Source organism: Acinonyx jubatus, chromosome A2, assembly GCF_027475565.1.
Source record: "Acinonyx jubatus isolate Ajub_Pintada_27869175 chromosome A2, VMU_Ajub_asm_v1.0, whole genome shotgun sequence".
In the NCBI taxonomy this organism is placed as follows: Eukaryota; Metazoa; Chordata; class Mammalia; order Carnivora; family Felidae; genus Acinonyx; species Acinonyx jubatus.
In genome coordinates, this window is record NC_069383.1 from 109,831,528 (window position 1) to 109,844,766 (window position 13,239).

General features: G+C 40.8%; 1 long non-coding RNA gene across 1 annotated transcript; it reads right to left on the reverse strand.

Annotated features, from left to right (window-relative positions):
* Positions 1 to 2,563: 2,563 nt before the first annotated feature.
* LOC113596455 (uncharacterized) lies at positions 2,564 to 11,513 on the reverse strand. The gene is made up of 3 exons (XR_003417193.2): positions 11,268 to 11,513; positions 5,117 to 5,356; positions 2,564 to 4,605 (listed from the first exon to the last, which is right to left on the reverse strand). It is a non-coding gene; the product is annotated as an uncharacterized LOC113596455 (long non-coding RNA).
* Between the last annotated feature and the right edge of the window lie 1,726 nt (positions 11,514 to 13,239).

Genomic DNA, 13,239 nt, shown 5'->3' on the forward strand with positions numbered 1-13,239 from the left:
TGTACAGATTAAAGAAAGTCAGGAGGGGGGTTCCCCTCCACTTGCTGGATGGGATGCTCCTAATTCATGAATTACTTAATAAAGCCAATTAGATCTTCAAGTTAACAAAAAAAAAAAAAAAAAAAAGAAGGCGGCCCTGAGGCATTTTACACATGGCTGTTATCACACTTAGCAAATACTGTTTTGAAAATGCTTGTCCCTTTCCACATTTCCCTCCAGAGCCTGCACTGCATCTTTCATATTTATATCCTCCGGCACTTAGGGAATGCTAAGTAAAGATTTAAAGAAGGAATTGGAGGTGAGAGATAAAGGAGAGATAGGCCACTGATGACTCCAGGGCTTCTAATCTCGACAAACAGATGGACTGTGACAGACAGGGACTTCCAAGATGGGAGGCAAGTTTCCTTCTATTTATTTGTATGTTGAGTAAAGTTTATTCTAGTTTAAACAAATTGTATTGAGTAGTCTGTGGAATGCCCCAGTTAAAGCATCCAAATTTTCAATGAAAAATACAGGTCTCAAACTCAAGAAAGAAGTGTAGGGTAAAGCTAGTCACAGGTTGCTAACCACAGTCTGTAGGCCAAATCCGTACTACTAATGGGATTCATTTGGCCAGAGTAATTTTTTTTGATAGACACTATTTTTTAGAGTAGTTTTAGGTTCCTGGGAAAACTGAGTGGAAGATACGGAGAGTTCGCTTATACCCTCTGCCTGGACACACACGTACTGTCCCCCACTCTCAACATCCCCGACCAGAATGGTGTATTTGTTATGGTCAGTGAACCTACACTGACACATCATAATCACCTAAAGCCCATAGTTTACATTAGGATTCACTCTTGGCACTGAACATTCTTTGGGTTTGGAGAAATTTATAATGATATGCATTATAGTATCATGGAGAGTCGTTTCAGTCCTATAAAAATCCTCTGCAATTTTTTTTTTAGAATAACACTTTTTTTTTTAAGTTTATTTATTTATTTTGAGAGAGAAAACGCGTGTATACCACGCACGTGTGAACAGGGGAAGGGGCAGAGAGAGAGAGACGAAGAGAATCCCAAGCAGGCTCCACGTTGTCAGCCTGGAGTTGGACACAGGGCTTGAACTCATGAACTGTGAGATCATGACCTGAGCCAAAGTCAAGAGTCAGACGTTTAACCAACTGAGCCACGCAGGCATCCCCTCTGCAATTTTGTTAATTTTATTTTACTTTATTTTTATTTTTTTAATATTTATTTATTTTTGAGAGAGAGCAAGCAGGGAGAGGCAGAGACAGAAGGGACAGAGGATCTGAAGTGGGTTCTGTGCTGACAGCAGAGAGCCCAATGTGGGGCTCGAACTCACAAACTGTAAGATCATGACTTGAGCCAAAGTCGGACGCTCAACTGATTGAGCCACCCAGGCACCCCCTCTGCCATTTAAAAAATAAGTCTAGGGGCGCCTGGGTGGCTCAGTCGGTTGGGCGTCCGACTTCAGCTCAGGTCACGATCTCACGGTCCGTGGGTTTGAGCCCCGCGTCGGGCTCTGGGCTGACAGCTCAGAGCCTGGAGCCTGCTCCCGATTCTGTGTCTCCCTCTCTCTCTTCCCCTCCCCCGTTCATGCTCTGTCTCTCTCTGTCTCAAAAATAAATAAAAAACGTTAAAAAAATTAAAAAAAAATAAGTCTAAAGCAATTGAAACTAGGAAATTCGTCATAAGAACCAAGAATTTCAACTTCTGTCAAAAAATGAGACATCTCAGGTGCCTGTGTGGCTCAGTTGATTATGCACCTGGCTCTTGTTTTCCACTTAGCTCATGATCTCACAGTTGTGAGATCGAGTCCCACCTCGGGCTCCCAGCCGAGGGTGGAGACTGCTTAAGATTCTCTCTCCCTCTGCCCCTCCTTCACACTCTCTTTCTCTCTCTTAAGAAAAAAAAAAAAAAAAAAAGATATCTGGCAACCCTAATCCCATATTCTCCAAAGACAAGTAGCTAGATTTGAATAAGGGCTATCTCCTTTGAGCAGGTGGACTCACATGTGCTCGTTTGTTTTGGTCATTTTCATTCTACCCCTTCCCCAAATTTCACTTAGGTAACTTTCCCCTTGCCTCCTTTCCTCTTCGGTAAATGGCAGTTGAAACAGGGAAATTAGGGAGTGAGGAGAGAAAGCAGCCAAGGACAGAACCTTCAGGAACACCAAGGGTTAAAGATTAAGAGGGGAAAGCAGGCATAATGGGAGGTCTTATGTTCAATGGTCTTTCCACTTCTGAGCCTTTTTCTGTGTTTCTCTAATCTTTTTTTTTTTTTAATGTTTATTTTTGAAGGAGAGAGAGAGAGAGACAGAGCGCGAGTGGGGGAGGGGCAGAAAGAGGGAAACACAGAATCCAAAGTGGGCTCCAGGCTCTGAGCTGTCAGCACAGAGCCTGATGAGGGGCTCAAACCCACAAGTTGTGAGATCATGACCTGAGCCAAAGTGACCGACCGACCAAGCCACCCAGGCAGCCTTAGGTTTCTCTAATCTTTTTTTTTTTTTAACGTTTATTTATTTATTTATAAAATATTTATTTATTTTTGAGACAGGGAGAGACAGCATGAACAGGGGAGGGTCAGAGAGAGAGGGAGACACAGAATCTGAAACAGGCTCCAGGCTCTGAGCTGTCAGCACAGAGCCTGACGTGGGACTCGAACTCGCAGACCCCGAGATCATGACCTGAGCCGAAGTCGGATGCTTAACCGACTGAGCCACCCAGGCTCCCCAACGTTTATTTATTTTTGAGACAATGCCAGAGACAGAGCACAAGCAGCAGAGGGGCAGACAGAGGGAGACACAGAGGGAGCCTGAAGCAGGCTCCAGGCTCTGAGCTGTCAGCCTAGAGCCCCACACGGGGCTCGAACTCACAAACCATGAGATCATGATCTGAGTCGGAGGTGGACACTTAACGACTGAGCCACTCAGGCGCCCGAGGTTTCTCTAATCTTTAGCTTGGCTTCTTGTTGCTTTGTCAAGAATCTAATCCTGGTTGATCTTGGAGGAATTGATGAAGAATCTAACCATAGTTACCTTGTAGTTGGAACCCCTTTCCACAATTCTTTTATCCTGTTTCGTCTTTCCTAGCAGAAGGTTATTGGAAACTGGAAATTAAAAGTAGCCTTCTTCTTCCTATTCATTGTGATAAAACACTTGCACTGGATAAGAGTGAATGAGATAGCAAGTCTTGAGGTATTTTGCCAGAATACCATTTCACTGACCAAAAATATTGGAAAACCACTGCTTTGTCATATAGAGTAAAAATGACCTGGAATACTCTTTATAAGGTGCTATTGGTAGTTTTTAAATAATAATAGTAGCTAAAATATGGATAGCACTTTACAGTACTTCTTACAAACATTATTCTACAGTCCTAACCCTTGTTAGGTAAGCATCAACCTTTCCTTTGAATGGTAGTTCCATTTTAAAACTATTTGTGTTAACATCAGTTCTGGTGATTCCAGATTTTGTTACTGTATTATTGCAAAGGCCAGCAAAAAAACACAAGCCAACTGATGTTGTCACCAGAAAATCGAGGTTGGCCAGTACTGAAAAAAAAACAGGAAAAGCCTGTGGAAAATGCCTTGTCTTAGCGACTTTCGACTTTCGAGTGAGATGTAATAAATGCTGGCTCTGAGAACAATGAAGAATCTGGGCAATCTTAGGCGTGCTGCCGAGACAGACAATGAAATCTTCATCCACTCAATAATAATTCATTGAGGATCTATATTCAAGATACTCTGTTAGGTACTGGTATTATAAAAATTAGTCAGACTTTGCCTACCCTTGACCTTGGAGGGCCTACAGTTTAGAATCGTATAATGAAATTGAGAGATTTGTGACTTCCTGTGATTTTACTTTTCCGAGTTACTTTTTTCTCCTATTGTGGATCTTAAAAACTACAGTTTCACCTTTAATGTCCCCATATGATAACCTGTCCTTTTATATGGGAACTTATAATGGTCTTAAAAGTAGATAGGATGAACAAATGTGTAAGGGTCTGTGGCTATGATATGGGGAACCTTGAAAGAGCCTATACTTTATTAGCCTCTCTACAAAATGTACCATGAAAGATTTAATGGACTCTTCAAGAAGGACCCATGGAACAAACCCTGGAAAAGCTGAGACCCTTGGCTAACCTGTCAATAGGAAGCTCTTTGTTGGCTCTTACTCAGCTGAGATCACTACCTAAGAGTGAAGGAAAGACAATGGTAAGGAGGGGGAAAGTGACTTGTGAAAAGGAAGAGGGACAGAAATCAAAGACAATTGTCACCTTCCAGATGGGTCTTAGGTCCCCCGGAGGGCAAGTCAGTATCCTTGGAGTTATTGGTCTCCAGAGGAGGTTTTACCCTCTTGTGTTATTCTTCCAATCTCCCAATAATCAAGGGCATGTAAGGTTCTGTGGGCAGGTGAGCATGTGTGTGAGCGCAGGTGCTGAAGCTCTCAAACATCTCTTCTAATAGCCCTTCACCCCAGCCAAACAGCTCCATTGATGGTTTCCTGGGAATAGCAAGCCAACAGGAAAAGCTGGTCGAACAGCAGTCAGATACTCAAATGTTCCAGTGCCAGCCCTGGGCTCCAGGTTCTTCTCCGAAAACTCTGCACACAGAAGGAGTAGAAAACAGGAGATTGGTTCTGCCCTCTTTTTTTTTTTTTCCTCCCTTCATTTAAAAACACTGTTAATGCTCAAGTATAGCTGGCCAGAGTGTTGTAATTACTCAACAGCATCCTTGCCATATCACAGGGCGAAAATGATCTTGTGTTTTGTTTTTAACGGCGACAGCATATTTCTTGAGGATCTTTTCTTCCACCATAATCACCACACATTACTCCAACAGCTGACCCTCAAGGCCTGATCCAAAGGCAGATACTTAAACTGGATTAGGCGAGAGGCTCTGGAAATGCCACCCCCACGTACTTCCCTTCTCCTCTTCCACTGTTCAGGATCCCTTTGAATGTCATCTGATTTCCCACACTCGCTCCCCTTGCAGACCCTCCATTCCCTCTTTGCCCAATCTACCTATCCTTCATGTTGTCTTTGTGATCGATTACATTTTGTTGTACTTCCTCTGCTCTTATTTACTTCATATTTATTCTTAAATTAACTCACGTTTTACTCTTAAGAGGAAACTTGACAAAATTATTTTATTTAAATGTAGTGGAGGGGTGCCTGGGTGGCTCAGTCGGTTAAGCATCCAACTTCGGCTCAGATCATGATCTCACGGTTTGTGAGTTCCAGCCCTGCATCGGGCTCTGGGCTGACAGCTCAGAGCCTGGAACCTGCTTCGGATTCTGTGTCTCCCTCTCTCTGCCCCTCCTCTGCGCGAGCTCGGTCTCTCTGCTTCTCTCTCTCTGAAAAATAAATAAAAATTAAAAAAAATGTTTTAATATGAATGTAGTTGACACACAATGTTCTACTAGTTTCAGGTGTACAACATAGTGATTTGAGAAATTTCTACCTTATGCTGTGCTTACCACAGGTGTAGCTACCAGTTGTTACCAACACTGTTACAATACCATTGACTATATTCCCCGTGTTGTACCTTTCATCCCATGGCTTATTCATTTCATAATTGGAAGCCTGTATCTCTCACTCCCCTCCCCTTCCCCACCCAACCTCCCCTGGCAACCACCGGTTTGTTCTCTGGATTTATGGGTCTGTTTCTGCATTTTATTTGTTGTTATATTTGAGGTTTTTTTGATTTTTGTTTTAGATTCAACATATGACTGAAATCATGTGGTACTTGTGTTTCTCAGTCTGTATAGACTCAGTCTGCTTAGTATAAAACTCACTAGGTCCATCCCTGTTGTCACAAATGGCACAATCTCATCCTTTTTTATGACTGCATAATATTTTATGTACAGAACCTGACACAGGGCTCAAACCCATGAACTGTGAGATCATGACCTGAACTGAAACCAAGAATCAGATGTTTAACTGACTGAGCCACTCAAGTGTCCCTGTATTTCTTTTTTTTTTTTTTAATTTTTTCAATGTTTATTTTTGAGAGACAGAGAGACAGAGCATGAGGGGGATTGGGTAGAGAGAGAGGAAGACACAAAATCTGAAGCAGGCTCCAGGCTCTGAGCTGTCAGCACAGAGCCTGATGCGGGGCTCAAACTCATGAAACGCGTGATCATGACCTGAGCCGAAGTTGGATGCTTAACCAACCGAGCCACCCAGGTGCCCCTGCCCCTGTATTTCTATTTTTAATTTTTTGAGGAAACTCTATACTGTTTTCTACAGTGGCTGTACCAATTTACATTCCTACCAACAGTGTAAGAGGGTTCCCTTTTCTCCACATCCTCACCAAGACTTGTTATTTCTTGTCTTTTTTGTTTTTAGCCATTCTGACTGGTGCAAAGTGCTATGTCATTGTGGTTTTGATTTGCATTTCCCTGATGATTAGTATTATTGAGCATCTTTTCATGTGTCTGCTGGTCATCTGTATGTCTTCTTTGGAAAAATGTCCATTCAGGTCCTCTGCCTGTTTTTTAATTGGATCATTTGGGGGTTTTTTTGGTGAGGTGTATAAGTTCTTTATAGATTTTGGATATTAAGCCCCTGTCAGATATATCATTTGTAAATATCCTCTCCAATTCAGTAAGTTGTGTTTTTGTTTTGTTGATTGTTTCCTTTACTGTGCAAAACCTTTTTATTTTGACATAGTCCTAATAGTTGAGTTTGCTTTTGTTTCGCTTGGCTCAGAAGACACATCTAGAAAAATGTTGCTATGGCCGATGTCAGAGAAATTACTGCCTATGCTCTCTCCTAGGATTTTTATGGCTTCAGGACTCACATTTAGGTCTTTAATCTATTTTGAGGTTACTTTTGTGTATGTGTTAGAAAATGGTCCAGGGACGCCTGCGTGGCTCAGTTGGTTAAGAAGCCGACCCTTGAGTTCAGTTCAGGTCATGATCTCATAGTTCATGAGTTCAAGCCTCATTTCAGGCTCTGAGCTGAGGGCACAGAGCCTGCTTGGGATTCTCTCTCCCTCTTTCTCTCTCTACCCCTCTCTCTCTCATTGATGCATGTGCTCTTTCTCTCTCTCTCTCAAAATAAATAACTAAACATTAAAAAAAAAAAGAAAGAAAAGAAAGAAAGAAAAAAGAAAGTGACCCAGTTCAGGGCGCCTGGGTGGCTCAGTTGGTTGAGTGTTTGCCTCCTGATTTCCACTCAGGTCATGATCCCAGGGTTGTGGGATCAAGCCCTGTGTCCATCTCTGCGCTGAGTGTGGAGCCTGCATACTTCTCTCTCTTCCTCTGCCCCTGTCCCCTGCTTGTGCTCTCTCTGTCGCTCAAAAATGAAAAAAAAAAAATAAAAAGGAAATAGTCCAGCTTCATTCTTTTACTTGTAGCTGTCCAATTCTTCCAGCACCGTTTATTGAAGAGATTGTTTTCTCCTCATTGTATATTCTTGCCTTCTTTGTCACAGATTAAATGACCATATAATCATAGGTTTATTTCTGGGCTCTCTATTCTGTTCTATTGTTCTATGCATCTATTTTTTTGTGCCAGTATCATACTATTTTGATTACAGTTTTGCAGTATGTCTTGAAATCTGGAATTGTGATACCTCCAGCTTTGTTCTTCTTTCTCAAGATTGCTTTGGCTATTCAGGGTCTTTGTAGTTCTGTACAACTTTTAGTATTATTTGTTCTGGTTCTGTGAAAAATCCTGTTGGTATTTTGGTAGGGATTACATTGAATCTGTAAATTGCTTTGGGTAGTATGGACATTGTAACAATATTAATTCTTCTTTTCTTAAAAAATGTTATTTATTTTTGAGAGAGAGAGCAAGCAAGCAGGGAAGGGGAGAGAGAGAAGGAGACAGAATCCTAAGCAGGCTCCATGCTGTCAGCACAGAGTTCGATGTGCGGCTGGAACTCATGAACCATAAAATCATGAGCCAGGATCAAGAGTCGGACATTTAGCCAACCAAGCCAACCAGGCGCCCCAACAATATTAATTCTTCTAATCCATGAGCATGGGATATCTTTTTATATGTTTTGTGTCATCTTCAATTTTTTCATTGATGTTTTATAGTTTTTAGCATACCAGTCACTCATCACTTTGGTTAAGTTTATTCCTAGATTCCTAGATAAATCTAGATTCCTAGATTTATTCTTTTTTTTTTAAATATTTATTCTTTTTGGTGCAATTGTAAATGGTATTGTTTTCTTTTTTTTAATGTTTATTTCTTTTTGAGAGAGAGAGAGGGGGCAAGATGGAGCGTGAGTCGGAGAGGGGCAGAAAGAGAGGGAGACAGAATGGGAAGCAGGCTCCAGGCTCCGAGCTGTCAGCACAGAGCCCGAAGCAGGGCTTAAACTTAAAAGCTGTGAGATCATGACCTGAGCTGAATTTGGACCGCTTAGCTGTCTGAGCCACCCAGGTGCCCCGGTATTGTTTTCTTAATTTCTTTTTTTTTTTTTAAGATTTTATTTTATTATTATTATTTTTTAAAAAAACACTTGCATCTTATTTATTTTAAAATGTTTTTATTTATTTTTGAGAGAGAGAGAGTGCAAGCAAGGGAGGGGCAGAGGGTAGGGGAGACAAGAGGATCTGAAGCTGGTTTTGTGCTGACAGCAGAGAGCCTAATGCAGGTCTCAAACTCACAAACCATGAGATCATGACCTGAGCCGAAGTCGGACACTTAACTGACTGAGCCACCTAGGCACCCTTTAAAGATTTTATTTTTAAGCAATCTCTACACCCAGTGTGGGGCTTGAACCCACAACCCTTGGATCAAGGGTCACACACTTCACTGACTGAGCCAGCCAGGTGCCCCGTTTTCTGAATTTCCAAGAGGAAACTTTTGGAAACAACATAGATGTCCATTGAGGGATGAATGGATCAAGAAAATGTATATATATACAATGGAATATTATCCAGCCATTAAAAAAGAAGGAAATCCTGCATTTTGTGACAACACGGATAGACTTTGAGGGCATTATGCTAAGTGAGATAAGTCAGACAAAGAATACAAATACTATATGATTTCACTTATATGTAGACTCTAAACAAACAAACAAACATATATACATACATACACACACACAAACCAAAAGAATAAAAGCTCATAGATACAGAGAACAGGTTGGTGGTTGCTAGAGGCAGGGGGAGGGTGGTGGGTGAATTAGGCTAAGGGGTCGAAAGGTATAAACTTCCGGTAATAAATAAGTCCTGGGGATATAATGTACAGCGTGGTGACTGCAGTGAATCATACTGTATTTTATATTTGAAAGTTGCTAAGAGAGTAAATCTTAAAACTTTTCAAAATGAGAAAAAAAATTGTAACTATGTACAGTGATGAGTGTTAACTAGATTTATTGTGGGATCATTTCACAATATATACAAGTGTCAAATCATTATATTGTTACACCTGAAACTAATATAATATTTTTTGTCAATTATATCTTGATTAAAAATGCCCAAGTCTGCAACTTACTCTCAGCTGCTTCAGCAATAAAATACGTGTATGTGTGTGTGTATGTGAACAAAAGAGGAAACTTGATTACACAAGTGAGAAAACAGCGTAACTTGTCTATTGCGTTATCCTAATAAAATGATAATGTTCTAGATGGTTACTTGGACCTACACTCTCCTTATTAAGAAAGGTTAAATACAGTCCTAGAGGAGTTAAAGCCTGGTAAGCACCAAAGTGAGACTTTCCCCTTGAGACAGAGGGATTACAAGAACTTGAAATGAGACTTTATTACCATATCATGTAACTTTAGCTGATGCCCTGCCATATACCACCTGGAAGCATTGCATGAGTCAGGAGGCTAATGCCTCCTATTTACATATATAGATCTTACCTAGAGAAGTTATGCTTGAATCTAGGAGGTTTCTGTAAGAACTAATAAGATAGCAAAGGTGAAAATACCATGGGTAGTATGGCACATAATAACATCTCAATGACACCAGCTGAATGTTTATGTGCAAACCATAAACTGCTATGTAAATTAACTTATTATTAACCTAGCATGTTGGTTGATAAGATGATAGTCCCAATAGAGCAGGGCAGGTCAATCTTGAAGAGAAAAGGAAGTGGCCCTGATTGACTCGGGAAATCCCGAGGAAACTAGAGGTGTATTTGAAGTGTCAAAAAGGAGGAAAATAGGAAGCCCAGGAGGGATCACGTGAAGCACCCCCATTAGTTTAGTCCTGAACTGTCTTTAATTTTTTTTTATGTTTATTTATTTTTGAGAGAGAGGGAGAGACAGAGCGTGAGCAGAAGAGGGTCTGAGAGAGAGGGAGACACAGAATCCGAAGCAGGCTCCAGGCTCCGAGCTGTCAGTACGGACCCCGACATGGGGCTTGAACCCACAAACCGCAAGACATGACCTGAGCTGAAGTCGGACGCTCAGCCAACTGAGCCACCCAGGCGCCCCATGAGCTGTCTTTAAATTCTGTACCACCCAAGGCAAATTTCATTTTGGATAAATCTTCAGCATCCGTAAGTTTTAGAGTCAGTTTTAGTCCCCTGAGAACTTTTATTGCATCAAATGGGGAAGCCAACATCTAAATAAAGGGAAAAAATTACTTCCAATCATTCTTCAAATACAATTGAAATATTATCATTGCCTATTCACATGTCCAAGACACTGTTTATGTGTTTTAAATCAGCGTACAAAAGGAATTTCATGCCTTAGATGTATCAGAAACTAATCCTAATAATATTTTACCTTGGTAAAACACTTTGGAATTAGTGAAGCATTTTCATATATTATACATTATTTAATCCTCACCACTGCCCTTTGAAAATATCCAAAGCCTCTTAACATTTCTTTGTATAGCTTAAGTATAAATTTCATGCTCCTAGAAATCCTGGTACTTGCCTTTATGTTTTGTTTTGTTTTGTTTTATTTCCCCTGTGGTTTGAGGGGAAATTATAAGAAACTGTGTATCAGTTTCTTCACAGGCAATCCATGAACAATTGCAATGTTCTTATAAATAAACTAGTCAAGATAATTTTGACCGGTAAATGTTTTATAAGGTAATTTATTGAAATGAGAGCTAAATTTGGAATTGTTAACTCAGCTATGCAGACTGTTTCACTGTAAGCGCCACACCCCAGCCTGGACTCTGCAGATGGGAAAGACAACTCACTGAGCTCAGAAGGACAGGACTGGCCGTGCCAGCTAGTACAATCCACAGCTTTATGGCCAGGATTGTAGAAGTGTGGCTTCCCCTTCAGTCAAAGGAGAAAGGACAGTAACTGAGCAGAAGAGAAAGTTAGAAAAGTCTCACTGTTACCTGAATTGCATTGGTTTTGGTTTGTCCGAAATCTATTTCCCCTTTCAAAGTCACTTTGTGAGCGTTGACCATACCAGAATGATCAGCATTCTGTGTGGCTGGCTGAAGGGTGAGTCAGGATTCTAAATTCCAGCTGCAGTGCTGGGAAAAATGGAAACACCAGTGGAGTACATCATGAGGTCAGCAATTTCTGAGGGCTATCAAAATGCTGAAAAACACGATTTTGTGATGCAATAAATTGCATCTGAATGCCCTGCCCCAAAATGAGGCAAAGGGTTTGCTAAAAGCAAATCTAAGGACTCTTACGTGGCATTTGCTCTCAGGCAGGCAGAAGTTTTGATATGCTCTGCCTAGCATCCAACATGCCACCATTAAAGCATATTGATGGCATTTAACATATGCAAAGGAGGTGCTGCAGAGCGTGGGGGCTGCAGCAGTATTCCCACACTCCTTTTTCTCTTCGGAACTCTCGATGGGTAGCCCTGAGTGACAGTTCCTCAATGAAATCACTCTCTGTCTTCATCAATGATCTAAGTCCAAGTTCCAGGAATTCTTCATCAGTTCCTAAACTTTACATCACGTTGAGAAACAACGATCAGCAAAATGTCAACACGTACAATTTCATATAACTGACAAAGGATCGGTATCCAGAACATATAAAGAATGCTTTCAGGGGCACCTGGATGGCTCAGTTGGTGAAGCGTCCGAGTTTTGGTTTTGTCTCAGGTCATGATCTCAGGGTTTGTGAGTTTGAGCCCCACATCGGGCTCTGTGCTGACAGCATGGAGTCTGCTTAGGATTCTCTGTCTCCCTTTCTCTCTCTCTCTGCCCCTCCTCTGTTCACTACCTATTTCTCTCTTTCTCAAAATAAGTAAATAAACATTAAGAAAAAGAAAGAAAAAAGAACACTTTCAAATCAGTAAGAAAAAGGCAAATGACAAAACAGACAAAATGAGTGAAATCAACCCTTCTTAAAAGAGGAAACTTGAAGAGTCTACAAATATGTGAAGAGATGTTGAGCTTCATTGGTAATGTGGGAAATGTTAATTGAAAAAAATGAAATACCGAATGAAAACGTGTTCACACAAAAACCTACACAGCAATGTTCATAGCAGCTTTATTTGTAATAGCCCAAATTTAGAAATAGCACAGGAGTCCTTCCATGGGTGTTGGTTAAACTATGGTTCATTCATATTGTGGAATGTTACTCAGTAATAAAGGAACAAACTATTTGATGCACACAGCTACTCCCATGAATCTCCAGGGAATTATGCTGAATGAAACAAAAGCCAATTCTGAAAAGTTACATACTGCACAATTCCATTTATGTAACTTAAAAAAAAATTGTATGTATAACATTTTCTAAAAGTTTATTTATTTATTTATTTATTTATTTATTTATTTATTTATAATCTCTACACCCAGCATGGGGCTTGAACCCATGACCCTGAGATCAAGAGTCATGTGCTACTCCAAGTGAACCAGCCAGGTGCCCCTATACATAACATTTTTGAAAGGACATTTTAGAAATGGAGGACAGGGATTAGGGAGGAGTGGAAGGGTGGGAGGGAAGTGGGTGTGGCTATAAAGGGGTCTTCTGTATCTTGAGTGCAGAGGTAGTTACATGGACCTACATTAAGATTTGATTGCATAGAATTACACACATGCACATACACACACATAGACACACAGAGTATAACTAAAATGGGGGAAATTTGAACAAAACCAGTGGGCTGTATCAATTTCTTTCTTGCTTTATTCCTTTTTTTTTTTTTTTTTTTGAGAGAAAGAGAGAGCTCAAGTGAGCAAGGGCAGAGAGAGAGGGAGGGAGAAAGGGAGAAAGAGAGAAGTGGGGGTTGAGCTCACTCAATGCAGGGCTCAAACTCAAGAACTGTGAGATCATGACCTGAGCGGAAGTCAGATGCTTAACAGACTGAGCCACCCAGGCACCCTGGGTTATATCAGTTTCAAT